At 42.7% G+C, this 14,445-nt stretch overlaps 1 protein-coding gene across 3 annotated transcripts in view; it reads left to right on the top strand.

The window, feature by feature from the left end:
• The window catches only part of LOC105559392 (mucin-12), a 241,370-nt gene that overhangs the window by 103,735 nt on the left and 123,190 nt on the right, over window positions 1–14,445 (top strand). For all 3 annotated transcript variants that reach the window (XM_012007638.1, XM_012007636.1, XM_012007637.1), the window contains one exon: window positions 5,431–5,514. The gene's annotated coding sequence lies outside the window, so the exon portion shown is untranslated. The remainder of the gene's footprint in view (window positions 1–5,430; window positions 5,515–14,445) is intronic.

The following is a 14,445-nucleotide window of genomic DNA, read 5'->3' as shown; positions in this document are numbered from 1 at the left end:
CCTTTGAAGCATGGTGGTAACCCACGTTACCACCTCGACTTCTTTACTTTTTTGGCCATTTAATTTCTAGTTAACGCATTTAGGTTGGGGTTTTCACGTTTTTTGGGTATCTTAGCGATGAAAGAACATAAAAAAGTTGAGTAGTCTTGAGTTTTTATTGTAAAAGTTTTACAAATAAACAAATGTGAAAAACTATTTTTTATATTCTGTAAGAATTTTTAACTGGAATTTAGATTCCACGGGTCCTAATAATATCTAAACAATGTTTCTTAGCATAGTTGAATGATGTTATTCTTTTAAGTCTTAAATTCCGCCATTTTGAATTATGCAAATCTGATAACGGATTCGTGATCAGCGACCCCAAAAACCATCGCATACAACGTTTCACCAAAAATGGTTCAATAGAAAAATGTATGCTTCAAAGGGTTAATAGTGCGCTACTGTATTATTTTGTAACACATCTCTCTCTCTCTCTCTCTCTCTCTCTCTCTCTCTCTCTCTCTCTCTCTCTCTCTCTTAGTTTGATTTTATATATAGGAAGTATTACATAATTGAAATTGGATCAATTTAATGGCGCATATTGGTCGACTATAAAGCGATTGTTACATAAATTGATCTTATATATACAAGCAAAATGGACAGACACGGGCGTGTCATTGCCGTTTCGCACGCATATAGATACGCGTTGCACTCGACAAGAGCCTCGCGCGATGAAGGCAATCTTCTGCGATCTCGTGTGCAACAGTTACCATGCTCTGTCTCCGCGCCGCACGCTTTCGCTTTCGCTTTCTCCTTTGCGCGCCATCCCGCGGTAACGTCTCACGGGCGATTCTCTCGCGAGAGAAAGAGACGCGGAACTTGGCCTGCTAGTTGCAAGAGAGCAATGCCACATCGGGGCACCACGCCTATACGCGTATCGGTAATTTAATAATAGACCAAAGTCTATTACTGCGCACCCTATAACGGTTATTACGAGTCGGATACGAGCGATTGATGGATCGATTCGTGTAATATTTAAGTACAGCGCGTTACGAATGTTATACGCGACAATGTGCTATTATCGAATAGCGCGATTTGTTTCGCGCGACGATATCTCGTATTTATCGGGAACCAGCGGTCCACAATTCACGTAATGAATGTCGCGTCGATTATCGCATCTGCTGTAACACATTAGCAAAAAGCTGTTAAATCCAAAATTATAACTATTGATTTTTCGCGTTGGGCGCTTATATTGAAAAACTCCACTAGGAGGAAAAGTCCTCGCTTTAAGGGGATCCTAAAGCCGTCTGTTTTATCGACATTCTTTGTTAGAAGTAATCTTTTAATTGGCTTTATAGAAATGCCAAAACTCTTTTACGGAATTAAAGTACGCAGCAAAATCTAGACTATGCTGGTCGACTTTATATCAAAAACGAAAAAAAATTAAAAATTTACTAATTTTTGGTACACTTGACGACAATATTTGCTTGATACAAGAATTCTACAATAAATATGTACAAAATGAGACCAGCATACTCTAGGGACAACATATAAGAACAATATCGTGCAATTAGAACTAAGACTGATAGCGTAGAAAAAAAGATTACTTCAAATAAACGCAAGTCTAGAAGAGAAAAAGAGCAGTATGGCGTGTAGAAATAGTTGCAGGCTTTTTCGAGAGAGGTGGCTGCCAAACATCTGTCAGATTGTCAGTAAAGGGATGGTGTCGACGATTTTAGAATTCGATCCAATATATCGGTCTGAGCAATGTGTGGCTAATAATATTGCTGCTTTTTTTGTAAAAGTTGCAAGTTGATTGGCTATAAATTTCTCGGGCCGAGTAGAACTTGGAATTAAAATTGACGTTTTTAATTCCGTCTCCTATTTTATTGACACTGATCGAGTTTGTCAGCGGCTTTAGGATCCCCTTAAGCACGAGCGACTTTTGCTATCTCGAATTGAAAAGTAGCCTACGCGACTCCGGAAGCTCGGTACCGTTATTACCACTGCGATTTCCGACCGGCCGGAGATGAAAATCGGCGCTACGGATTGTTAAACAACATCGAACCGATCGTTTGCTGAATAATTTAGGCGCCTCTCTACGAAGATCGTCCTAGGATGTCGCCGAACTTTCTCCCTCTTCTCCTCCTCCTTCGTTCCCTCCTTTCCTTCTCTCTCTACGGGAATAAAAGCCGAGGAGAGAGAGGGAGAGAGAGAGAGAGAGAGAGAGGGAGAATAGAGCTCGTAACGAAATTACTTGTTCTGAAACCCGGAGAAACCGGTTCTCAGAGTCGCGGCTCGAGAGTCTCGCTCGTTTACCTCGGTTTCCACTCTCGGGCATGAGCACACTAACGCAGGCAGATACCGAGATGCCCGCGTGAGGGATTAGAGACGGGTACGCCACGCCGCACAATTTTCCGACTATCGGAGGCAGCGACCTTGTCACGCGCGCCTCGCGAAAGAAAGACGTCTCTCTTTCCGAACAAAGAGCACCTACGATACTTTCGAGAGAAACGTTTAAAATAGTTTTTGCAAGGAATTCCTGTATTCCCGCTCTTCAATCTGTGCTTCAAATTCCTGTTCGACCTGTCATATTCTCCGCGAATTTGCAACAAGCTAATAAACAAAATCCTTGTGAAACATAGATGTAATAATTACGGATATCGTTTGTAGACGTTAAAATGGCATTTCACGTTTAATTGAACATCCAATCGTTTGAAGCTTCTATCGGTCTTTTTCTACGTATAACATTATAATTATATATTCGACTAATTGGTTTAATTACGCCACGTAGACTCGCGTTCTACATCGCGTGCGCAAGACGGCTGCTTTTCGCAAGAGCGTATCGCTTTCTATCTCCCAGATGTAAACATCTATCGCGACAGCAAGAAGCGTCTCAGACTGCGATTAGTTAACTGCGTTTATCCTTTGTTCAAGCTGGTACGCATTACAATTCATTATAATGAAGATAGTCTGCGGAGTAGACTGCCTTGAGGATAATGAGCCGATTATATACGGACCGTACGCGCAGCGTGACTGTCTTGATCATAATGAATTCGATGGGAACGAAGATGAAGAGCGAGCGAGCGAGCGAGCGAGCGAACGCGCGAACGATTCGCTCCTTTCCGGATGCTGTTGCGTGCTGCCGGTGGTACCGGCGTCGATGCATAAGCGCGAATGGAATTCGAGAGTAAGAAGCCGAGGGGAGACAGGAATGTCTGGAACGAGCGCGACGACACGACTTACCGTTACGCATTTCCGCGAAAGAACGAAAATTGCCGTTTCACTTCTTAAACCTTTCCTTCGTGGAGAGGAGAAAAAAAAAGAGACCGCGATGATTCTCTACTTTCATCGCGTTGCGGGCTGACAAATTAATTGGAAAGCGTGTTACTTCTTTTTTATTTATAGATACATGCATACTTAGATGAACACGACGATCCATTTTTGCTTCTTTTTTACATCGTTGCTAGTTCTAGAACTATAGCGTCGGGTTCTTCGAGACATTTTCTTAAAAAGTAAATTGCAGAAACGAAGAGAAGACTTACATAAAATTACTTTTATATGTATTTTAATATTAATATTTTTCGTTTAATTTTTACTTTAACAAAATGTAACATACGTAGGTTGATGACCCGACATTGCGAATCTAGGATCAATTGGAAATCCAGCTCGTCGCAAACGGAAATATTTATTTATTTTGGGAATGCGAAAGCTCTCTTCCCTTTCCGCAGCTGTTTTGTTTTAACACGGGCGCGTACGTTTTTTTAATGCGTTAAAAGATTTGTTTCTCCACATTCGCCGCCGCAACGAGCTTTTCGATATCGGACGGGGGAAAAAGTACGCGGTACGCAGAAAAAAATAAATGCGCTCGCGGATTGTCGGCGCTAAATGCATTCGTCGCTCGATTCGGCGCGCGTTCTCGCCAAGTGCGGTTGCAACTCTTCGCGTTGAATTTTTTCGCGTCGTTCGCCGACGCGTCCTCGCTTCATGAATATTCCGGCGTTCATTACGGTGACGCCGTGTGCCAGTGTTGCTTACCGGAACAGCCGCCGCTCATTCGCGTCCGAGCCACGAAATTTTGAAACTCTAACGGGGAACGTCGGTCTTTCGCTTTCAGGTGTAACGGCGTTAAGGAGATCCTAAAGCCGTCTGTTTTATCGACATTCTTCGCTAGAAGTAATCTTTCAACTGGCTTTATAGAAATGCAAAACTCTTTTACGGAATTAAAGTACGCAGCAAAATCTAGACTGTGCTGGTCGACTTTACATAAAAAACGAGAAAAAATTAGAAATTTTACTAACTTTTTCGTACACTTGACGACAATGTTTGTTTGATACAAGAATTCTACGATAAATATATACAAAATGAGACCAGCGTACTCTAGGGACAACATATAAGAACAATATCGTGCAATTAGAACTAAGATTAATAGCCTAGAAAAAAGATTACTTCAATAAACCCAAGTCTAGAAGAAGAGAAAAAGAGCAGTATGGCGTGTAGAAATAGTTGCAGACTTTTTCGATAGAGGTCGCTGCCAAACATCTGTCAGATTGTCAGTAAAGCCCTGGTGTTGACGATGCTAGAATTCGATCCAAAATCTCTGAGGAATGTGTAGCTAATAAAATTGCTGCCCTTTCGTAAAAGTTGCAAGTTGATTGGCTATAAATTTCTCGGGCCGAGTAGAACTTGGAATGAAAAATATCGATAATTGACATTGTTAATTCCGTCTCCTATTTTATCGACACTGATCGAGTTCGTCAGCGGCTTTAGGATCCCCTTAATACACCGCGATGCGGCTTAAACCGAACGAGAGATCGGTTTGTTCTCGGCCATTGAAATGTTTTGTTCAAATAATATCAAATTATCATAATCATTCATTAATGGGTCGAGAATCACGTATCGCTGTTTAATGAAATTATACCCGGCAATAATATCCGAATATCGCTCGCGGTAACAACGAAATACGTTAATTGCAGGTTCCAGGATATTAAAGGTGAAAATACTCTGAACCTAATATAATTATCAGTGCGAACGATTATCATTACTCGAACATGTGAGAGCGCGATCGTTCGCGTGTCTTTAAACCGGGATTAACCTTTCGCGAAGTTTTGATGGATCACCTGGCATTACAAATTGCCGCTTAATCCATCAACCAAGTTCAGCAGTTGCGGCAATTATTTTAGCGTTTCGCATGCGCCGCGAACTCGCGTTCGTGCACTTGGACTGCGTTCGGAATTGCGTGCGCGTGTACGCACGACACCTGACATACGTGTTCCTTTCACTCCGCGCTGTTGACTTCCGATTCAAAAACGGTGCGCTCGAGTTTCGGGACACGTACAGTGTATCGCCGAGAGTCACGATTTTCAATAAAAACGTATTCATTCTCGCAACTCGTCTCTTTTTACTTGAGTGGGATCGCGTCTTCAATGAGCTTATTCTTTTTGTTTCCAGGTCTTGAATTCAATCCTGTAGGCTCCACGCATCATTGTATAGCCTGCACAACGATCGTTCGACGCATGGCACTGCGATGAGCAAGTAAGTGCACGAGTTATTTCTCTTTGACCACTTGATCTCCTTCAAGCTTCTCCATCTCGATCGCCGGAGAATTTACATCGATATTTTCAGCAGAGGAGAGTTTCTCCCGTGTATGAGATACCGCGAATTCATATTTTGTAATTGCCGGAAATCTATAGGTACAATTAAACAATGTACTAGGTCATTTTGAGGGGAATTTACGCGAGATCGAAAAAGTGTGCTCGTAATATGAGTTACCCCGAGAAATTGCTAATAAAGTGCAAAATGCATAAGTATTACAATTAGGAGTTTATTAAATACAAATAGAATGAAAAAATATTGCAATCAGAAGTTTATGTTAATGTTGATGAAATACAAATATAATGAAAGAGCTGAAATATTTTTAATCCGAGTCACGGAAGTTTCTCGTTTACGTCCTCGTTTTGCAAGTGGTGTTGCTTGAATTTGTTTTTTATTTTTATTAACAGCCAGCTGCTCGCGATAGTTAACACTCGAGCATATGTTATCTCGTACGAGTACCCTGAATATCTCATAATACAAGCTTTGCGAATTTGCGATCACCAAATTTAATCTCTACAGCTAAACAATTGAACATGTCCCGCATTTTCCTATTAATACAATCTTACTCTATCACTGCACGTGCGGAATTTATTGCCAAATATTTGTTTACTACATAATACACAAGGTTTAACAATTCACTCCGATACAACTTGACGACATCAAATTTCTTAATTTTTTTTATATTATGACTACACGCACGGTCAAACAATGAATTTTTCACTAAACAGTTTTCACTCCGAGAGTAATCAGTTCATGGTGGAACCAACTGATCGTACAGTAAATAACTTGATTGAACGTCTGAGACTAATTGAGTTGAGACTTCGAAATAAGCGTGACAATACTGAAGCGTTCCTAGCTAAGTCTGGATGTAAGAGGAAAATTGAAGCTAAGTCTGAGTCAAACCAGGATAAGAAGAAAATCATAGAGTGTTATACATGTAATAAAACGGGACACTTCAAGCATATGTTGACGCTTATTAGTTTAGCAGAAACCTCGCTATCTTATTATATATTAATAGCCTACCTCATAATACCCCGACAGGATTACTTAAAAAGGGATACCCTTTTGGGGTATCGCTGACTTAAATCTCGTACACCAATGCCCACTAATGCCCAATGGGCATTGCTTCATCTCATTATCTTATTTTATCTTTATAATGCCCCAGCAAGGCCCAAACAAATGCCAACAAATGCCTAGTAATGCCGCAAATCTTTATACCACAATGCCCTCAGCGGTTTACCCCTCGGGGATACCCTACTATTGTCACGTCGAGGCCTTATTGATATTATTAAGAATGCCCTAATTTCACAAATTCCCTCATAAAAGGGTTTGATAAACATTAGCCTGAATAGTACTCGCTGCCGCGACGTGGCGACCACGCGTTAGACTTTCTCGCAAGTAAAAATCATCCCGCATTAGTGCAAAAGGCGAGCCGATTATGATTCGGCAGCGAGTCGTCTGGATCATGGATAAACTCAATGACCTGAATATACTTTTGATGACTATATAATTTAACGCAATTTAAAAGTTAGTTAAAAAAATTAAATTTCTTTAAATTTCTCGATAAGCCTTAATTAAGGATGAGGATTAATATTTTGAAAGGGGCTGATTATGTTTTCTTATGAGGTCTTGATAATATTTCTTTATAAGGCCCCAATAATATTTCCTTACAAGATTTTTATAAAGTATTTGTTACAAACTTTTCAGGGGCCTGATTAATATTAAGGAAAATTGATTGGGACCGTTTCACAGCTTTATTAATGTTTTACTCGGGACGGGTCTATTAATGGCTTTCGAACGGTTACCGCGTCCGTTTGCAGCGAGGTGCCGACGTTCCGCGAACATTACAGCCAGCACCATCAGGGCTGGTAGGCTCCGATACCGAGCTCCCATGAGTCGCAGTAGTCCTTATATACATCGATATTTATATCGCTCTACGAGATTCGCGTAATTCTCAGCGTTCTATTTTGCGTCCGCGCCAGCGGTTAATCTCGCTCGGCGAGAAACCGCGCGTTCGCAATTGATCACCGCGCGGATTCCGATCGCCGAAGCGCTCGACGATTAATAAGCACACAATCGGGCTCAACAAGACGCCAGCGAGCGCGGTGTGTTTTTTTTTCTTCTTCTCCTTTTCCTTCGTGACGACGGCCATTTCTACGGTTGCAATTACGATTGCGATCGTAAATCAGCGTCTCGACGCACCCATTCTTGTTCGCCGCGCTGGCTGGCTGGAGGGCCTTGCTTCTCGGTCGCCTCGTGTGACATAAACGTTATACGAGCGAATGCGGTAGTCTATTGTCATCGTATATATGACCCGACCACGCGATATAGTTACCCGTATGGTTATAGCCGGGCGTTATCATTGCCGATGCGCGTAATTGCCTTTACGGTTGCACGCATATGATCCACGAGATTTCACAGTGCCGCCGCTCGCGCACGGTATCGCGTGCCCTAAAGTAGGTTGAAAAGCGTTTTTTTTTTCATCGCGTGAAAGCGTAATTTTGTGGTGTGCAAGCGAGGATGTTGCGTCCGCGGCCTATTCAACGTTAGGCTAAAAATAACGTCACTTATCTAATCGTTAAAGAGTCCGCCGTTAGATACGCGACGGTAATTAAACACGGTTCGAGAAGTCATGGAATATCGTTCGTTCAAGGCCTTCCACGATGCCTCGCATCCAGACGGTATTTATTATTAACAAAGAGAGGCGGCACGACGGCAAAACGGAGGAGAGGCCTTTGTTAACTCGAGCGTCGCGTTATCACTGCGCGATCGTCGTCGCGACGAGTTACGACATAACGGCGTTTTAAAGCTCCTCTTCCGCTCTCCTTCCTCCTTTCCGCCTCGCTCCTTTTTTTTCCCTCTCGTTTTTCTCAGCGCATTGTCTGGCGCATCTGCATCCGCACGATGCGCTCTTCTCCGGTCGTTAGCGAGAGAAGACTGAATGCCGAAAGAATTTTGCTGACGAGCGTACGCCAATTATACCTCGGTATAATCGTATATTCCCTATTTGTTTTATTACTTATATTGATTACCAATATCGAGGACATCAATTATTGGAATATAATAGAAATTTTCATCAATTTTCGACACGGTATCAGTTATATATACCGATATTATTATTATTATATTATTGTGAATGCTGATAATATCAAATCAATTTATAATGTATTCGATTTCTAGTGCACGCTTTAAAAGTTTACGAAAAAGATTAATGCACGCAAATTAACAGTGCGATTATATTAATTGTAACATTCCATGCGTGTACGTTTCTCTCTCTTGTTCTAACATCTTTTGTGAAATGTGCACTGAGGGAACGCTACGAGACGGATTTTACAACGTCGATTTGACAGGATCTGTTTGATAGAAAAATAATACTCCAACATAATCGATGTATCAAGTATAACGAAACTGACTGTTGCTATTACACGAACTTCACTACGTAGTAAAAGATTGAAGAGAGCGCGCATTCTTATAAATATTTGTTACGGGTAAATTACGCGATGCACAATACGGGATGACTCGTACCTCGCAATTTTCCGAGTTATCTCTACCGCGAGGAATCTCGTTGAGTTTACCTCGCTCTCTTAGACCCCCTGAAAATCTGGTGTTGCTTCAGGAAATCCAATACCTCAAAAGAAGGAGAAACGCTTGTATAAAGTCCATTTACGTGAGCGTTTCTTCGGACGGAGAAGGGGAGAGACAGGACGATATGGTTGCCGCCATAAATCATTCTCCTTCATCGCTACCGGAAGTCTGAGCTTCCGACGAGGGCGTATACAACAATCGCAGACAGCGCGATAGTTTTGGATAGGAGGGGTTAATCCATCACCGGATCGAAAATAGTGGGATCTGGCATTGGCGATATGTATCGCCGGGGCGAGAGATGAAGGGGCGCTCCGCGCGGAATTGAATGCAGCGAAAGGGCCGCGCGCGCGTCGGCCGGCAGAAATTGAAACGTCGCGCGGAAATTGAACGGGCGGCGTGCCGGCGTACGAAACCTTTCCCCCGGCTCGCGCGCCGCGATCCGCTCGTCGGCGGGTCCCGGCGCGGAAATGGAAGCGTCGCCGCTTGTAAACCGAAACCCTTATAAATCAGTCCGGCACTTTTCGCGAGGACGCGGCTCGAGGCCGCGCCATTGAGAGCCCGTACGGGATCTTGCGATTGTTCGCGTCTTCCCTCGCGTATCTCACCGTCGCGAGAAGAACGCTCGTTTTTCTTGGTATGCATTGTACATGAGTATCTCGGAGCTGTCGCGGGCGTTCCTTTGACTGCGGATTTTCTCTGCGACGTGAGATCGAGTTTTCCGCAACGCGAATTTTCCGTTAACGAGGGCGCATTCATAGTTGTTTTGAATAACGATAGGCAGTTATTTATGTATACGCGAATGGATCGTAATTATATAGAAGAGATCCTGCTAAACCAAGTCAAGTATCCTTCAAAGAAAATCCTTGACGTAATATTTCCTTTAACATTTGCATCGACAAGAACGGCGCTCTAATTTGTTCTGTATAAAGATTTTCATGCCAATCAGGTGAAGTATAATTTTCCGCTGCGCTAAAAGGTAACTTCGTGCTGTCGCGCGGCGATCGAGCGAATCGGGAAATCGGGAGCCCGACTTCGCGGCGGGGCGACTTGCCGGTAGCGAACCCCGTAATATAGATCTGGTACATTCCATACCACAAATAGATCCCGTGTCGCCTGCCCCATCCTCGCTCCGTGCGATGTTAGCCCGGGGACATCGCCTTACGTTACATTGAATTACCTCGACGCACGCGGTTGTGTGGCACGTGCTACCGAGAAGCAGACGGTGATACGTGTATTTATACGAGCACTTATCGCCGCGAGATTATGCCTCTCTAATCTCCATCGGAAGTATACATCGCCTCTGGATACGTTTGTGTATCTTCATCGCGTGTAAGGGAACCTCTTGTCATAGCTGTGCCACTGTGGCGAACCTAGCACGTTAAATGCTGCGGAAATTCTGATTAATTCCGTGAGAACCTAATTAATACGGATGCGATATCGGTTTCAATTAAAATATATATACATTATCGTTTAGTCCTTTTCGCACGGAACGTTGCTGCAATTGGCGCGGTATGACTTTTATGAGCTTCCTGAGTAATAACAGGGTGTCCCAGGCGGAAAGGTCAATATTCTGGGAGGTGATAGTATCGGTCGTTTTAAGCAAAAATGTTCGTATCAATGTATGTCCCATTCCCCACTGTTTCCGAGATAGAGCTATTCGAATGTACGGCTGCCTGACGAGAAAGAAATACCACGTACTATTTCTAGTATTTATTGTTCAAGCGATACATTTTTTACAGATCCTAATAAATTTTCAAAAATTCCACCGTTAACAACAATGCATTTTTCAACTCTTGTGTGAACATGGCGTGTCGCTCGTTCGTTCGACATTTGTGAATATGCGAGGCATTTTCAACATTTCTACAATGTTATCGGCACAGCAGTCACCAGACGTATAAGAGTAAATTCCCGCAGACGTTTATGAGGTTGGACGAAGAGTGAAGTGTACAGGAAAAACGTAAATACACGAGACATTCAAGTAGCTCTATCTCGGAAACAGTGGGGACTGGGACATATATTCATATGAACATTTTTGCTTAAAATAACCGCTACTATCATCTCCCAGAATATTGACCTTTCCTCCTAGAACACCCCGTACATTGAAGTTTATCAATGCCTTAGTACTTTCGGAATCTTTCAGAATAGAGCACAGATGTCTACAATAACACCTAGATCGCTACCTTGGACCTTGGACTTGCGTCGCGCGAGGTGTCCGACTGTACGTCGAAAAATGGCGGTTGCCTATGTGCGCGTGAGGCGTGTCATTGTGTGTGTCTTATTTACAGTCACAGACAGCCACGTGTGTCGACAGATGTCTACACTTACAGCGTATATGTCGATGTGGCTGCGTAAAACCAGGAAAATCTTTTCTAAAGACAAAAATGCCAGCGTCTTATTGTATTAAGAAGTGTCGCGAGCGAAGAAAAGATGGTATTAGTCTATTTCGGAAAAAGGTTTAATCTACCTTTTTCTATCTGATGATAGCAAATGCGGTACTTTATCGTCTGTCAACCGGAAGTAGATCAGTGTCATAGGCAACCGTCGCAATGATCGTTTAACGTGTCGATCCGAACGTCCGCGATTGATTCTCCGACGAATTCTCGGTAGGATGGATACCAATTAAGAGGCAGAGCGTTTCCCGGGAAGAGCGCACGGGTCCTCCCCGCTTATCCTTTCCAGTTCCCACAGTTTCTCTCTTCCTCCTCCGTTCCTTCCTGCGCGGATCGCCGGCAGCCGCCGCTGCCGAGGTAAGTTATGCAGTCAAGGGAGGAACTCGTTTGAATTTAATGCCGGTCATTATTGCGCGCAAAGAGACGACTCATTGTCGCTTCGATTCTTGTCTCTTCTCCTCGGCAGTCAACGACAAATCCATAACGGTTCGCGTCAAGACGTCACATCTCGGGTCTTGTGTGCCTCGTGCTTTGAGAAAACGTGACGTCGTGTTTGCAATTTCCACCAAGCGGCCGACAGTTGCGAAGTGTATCTCGCGCAGCTTATGCGACTTTCCTCGTGTTGAATCGCGTATCCAAGAAACACAACTACACAGCAAAAATAAGAATCGACTTTTTACAGAATTTTTACCAATATTTATTCATATCAGAATTATCAGACCTTTTTAAAACAATTTTTTTTCCGGAGACAGACGCTGGTTAAATAAAACATCGTCTCTCCGTCGCGTCGTAATTGCTCGGCTTCGTCGCGTTGCAAAAAAAAATGTGACAAACGATCAGCCTAGGAATTTTCAGGTCTCTGCATTATATCTCGTTATAATCGCGCACACTCTCGCCGCTCGGTCGTTTCTCTCCGAGAGACTCCCGTCGACCAATCTTCGTCCCGCCTTCCATCCGTGACAGGTCCGCAACAGTTTGCCACTTACAGCACCTTCCGCTCCCTCGGCTATAACCTCCTCTCATTAACGTCCGTTACTTCGCACTCGATTCCGCACCCGGAACCACCTCGGGCTCGCCTTTCTCTCCCATTATTTCGCCGGCTTACGAGGCAAGGATGTACGAGGACGCCGACGCGGTAACGCTCCTTTTTATCGCGAAACGATGCGGCACTCGAGAAACACGGGATGATGATTCGCGAGTAAGAAATCTTACGAGTATAATGGAGGGCTGTTTGAACGAAATGAAGAATGGACGAAAATTTCTGCAGGTGCTTCGCCGTTTGTTCCAATCTTTGAATTTTTCATGTAAGATCAATAACTCGGGAGTCTAATTAAGCCTGGAATAAAAGTTTTGTTGGGCCAAGAGTTACCCTACATACGTTGTGCAGCCGATAATCGAGAGATCCCGCTCGACGAAAACATCCCGCATTGATCCGTAACAGTTTCGCGCGAGCTTCCGAGCATGCTTGCAACCTTGTTCCATAAACGCGTTCGGTAATGGCTGTGTGTGTGTGTACGTGTACACGTCTTCTTGATCATGCGTCACCACTCTTTCCCCGGCGCAGCACGAACCAGTGCCCTATTGACCTACATACGAGACATTTATTTCGAAGCACGTGTCGACTCCTGGAAAATCACTAAATTGAACCCGATAGCGGGATCGCGTTTATATAAAAGCTTTCGGCCTGCTGGAACCTATCGGAGTCGACTAACGTATATAATCAATTCCGCATTCTTTCAACTCGGATTGTTTAACGCATCTCGTATCAAAATTTATTATTTACATCTCTTTCCTCGTAGAACTGTTAGGTGCTCCAATCTGAGGATTCTCAAGCTTCTCTCGAGGTATTTTTGGCGATTCTTTCATGCCTTTCTAAAAAAAGGCGCGGTGTACTTCACTTCTCTTTTAGATTTGTGTCATGCTTCACTTCTTTTGTTCGTGCTTAATGTGTCATGTTTCTTATCGCGCGTAAAAGTTATCGTAAGAAAGTAAGAAAAAAAAATAGCGAATGATAGAACAGGTGTTGTTCTAGTCTCTTAACTTTTTTATTAGATTTGACGTAATCTACTCAAAGATCGCATTTAACGTATAGAGATCAGTTGTCGATAGACAAATATCAGATTCAGTTAATAAAACAATTTATAGCGTAATTCGAAGCAAGTTTCCATGTCGCGTTTAAGTTATTTCAATTCTAAACGTTACTTTTCAGCAAAAGAATTTCAAGTAAAGTTAAATCAGAACCATTAGGATACAAATCACATAAGAAACGAGAACGCCAAATTTTATGTCCGAGCAAGATGTAGGTAGCTCATTAATTTTAATTTAATATGCGAATTCATATACTGTTTTTCACCTGCTCTGCGCGCCGTTCCTTTCGGGCATGTAACACAGTTTCGTTTAGATGGAATCATTGTCGTCAGCGAAATCACGTGTTTTAAATCGATAAACGACAAATAAAATAATTTCATTCATGCAATCAGTATAAACTTTTTTCGATTCTTTGTCTATCGTTACTGAATTATAATTCACACGTAATCAACTAATTGATTTTTGTTAAACTCCTAAACTTAATTTCAATGATACCATGCTGTCATTAAGTTTAGGAGCTTAACAAAAAATCTATTCGCTCGAATAAGTTATAGGTTACCTAACCTATAACTTACCTAGTTATAGGTTAGATAACCCATAACTTATTCGAACGAATAGATTCTTTGTTAAGGGGATGCTGGAGTGATTCAGCACTTTCGCACCTTTTGCACTTAAAACTGTCTGTTTCGTGGAAAGATTTGTGTAATACACAAATTAAATGGCACGTGTACAGATGATCGAAAGCAGCTTGCTATTCCGGCTAAATTAAAGAACAATATGACATCACTGAAACTAAGTTTGTAAGTCT

The sequence above is a fragment of the Vollenhovia emeryi genome, unplaced genomic scaffold (assembly GCF_000949405.1).
Source record: "Vollenhovia emeryi isolate VEMERY1.0 unplaced genomic scaffold, V.emery_V1.0 DF939276.1, whole genome shotgun sequence".
Taxonomy (NCBI): domain Eukaryota; kingdom Metazoa; phylum Arthropoda; class Insecta; order Hymenoptera; family Formicidae; genus Vollenhovia; species Vollenhovia emeryi.
Note: the sequence above shows the minus strand (reverse complement) of the source record. Positions and strands in the feature narration are given on the sequence as shown.